This window comes from Galeopterus variegatus, unplaced genomic scaffold (genome assembly GCF_000696425.1).
Source record: "Galeopterus variegatus unplaced genomic scaffold, G_variegatus-3.0.2 Scaffold8239, whole genome shotgun sequence".
In the NCBI taxonomy this organism is placed as follows: Eukaryota; Metazoa; Chordata; class Mammalia; order Dermoptera; family Cynocephalidae; genus Galeopterus; species Galeopterus variegatus.
This window is the reverse complement of record NW_007734350.1, coordinates 10,184-11,532: the sequence shown is the minus strand read 5'-3', so window position 1 is coordinate 11,532 and position 1,349 is coordinate 10,184. Positions and strand designations below refer to the sequence as shown.

Sequence of the window (1,349 nt, the reverse complement as noted above, 5' to 3'; positions counted from 1 at the left end):
AAAAAAAAAAATGAACTCCAAAAATATTTTTAGCTTTATGTGAACTAATGAAAGATCTTCAAAAGGACCTTCCCATTCTCACATCTTCATCCTGCAGGTCTTCAAAGACTAGCTCTTAGACTCACATTGGTTACCAGTAAACCTAATAAAAGTAATGCTCCTTTTCTGTTTCATGTAACAAGTCAAGTCAGAACTAAGTCTTGAAACAGGGAAATAAAAGTTAATACCTATTTTATTTTTCAGTTCCCCATGGCAAAGCAATGCTTTGCTTGTTTCAATTCTAGCGTCTTTATACTTTTTCAGCTAGATATTCCAGTTTGTCAATACAATACTAACATTCTGATTCACATTTCTTCAAGCTAATATCAGAGGGAACTCTTGTGTTATCAATACAGCATTCTCCAGATGCTCAACATCAGGGTGGCATTTTGGAGTGAGTCTAAGAATTTCTTTTCACACTAAAGAGTGTTAGACTAGGCGACTTCAAGGAATATCTAACAAGTTCCAAAGATCTCATTTTTTACCAAAAGGAGACTCAAGACACTGCTCAAGAAGCCTTGGATTCTTGGATCTAAGAAGAAGAGCTTTGGCCAGAAGCTGATTAATACAATAGTCTTTATAGGCATTTAATCCTGGTAACCGGTTCACAAGAATGGGCCTAATCTGCTTCACTGTTCCATGAGGTTTTGTTGCTCCTCCTATTCTTGCCAACAAATCTTTATGCGGAGGTATGTAAGCATTCAAATCACCAAACATGCATGAGTTCTCCCTCTAAAACAATAGCCAAGTGTGACATGAGCTCATGGTATACCTTTCTTGCAACCTTGAGATCCTCTGTTAAATCCTATTCCCTTCAGGACATATTACATATTGCCCCTGATGTCTGATCGCTTGAGTAGTTAAAGGCTCTTTCACATGACATCTAACATCCCTAACTACTATTTCTTCTTTTAGTAGGTGTTGGGGACATTGATCTGCTAAGTGACTTCCAGGGACATGCCTGGGATGTGCTGTCACCACAAAGGGTAAATAACTGTACTTTCTAACCAAAGCTCCATTTCTTATGGAAGAGATTAAACTGCTGAGGATGTGACCCAGCTACAGGCTGAACTTTTTTATTCCTTGGCTCCTTCAGATCAAGGCTGCTAAGGCTGATGACATCACCATCTTTCTCTTTTCATTTCTTTCACAAGTGAGGTCCTAGTAGGATGCAGGTGTTCAAAAATGTGAAGGAGCTACCTCTCCAAGATAGAAGGAGATATCTCTTGTCAGGATCTGTCCTGGCCAAAGCCTCAGTGGCACCAGAAATACAAAGCCCATAGACACAGAAGCTTTGTCCTCACTCTTCT

General features: G+C 39.3%; 1 pseudogene; it reads right to left on the bottom strand.

The window, feature by feature from the left end:
* LOC103608274 overlaps nucleotides 1–862 on the bottom strand; it is a 1,680-nt pseudogene extending 818 nt beyond the window's left edge.
* Between the last annotated feature and the right edge of the window lie 487 nt (nucleotides 863–1,349).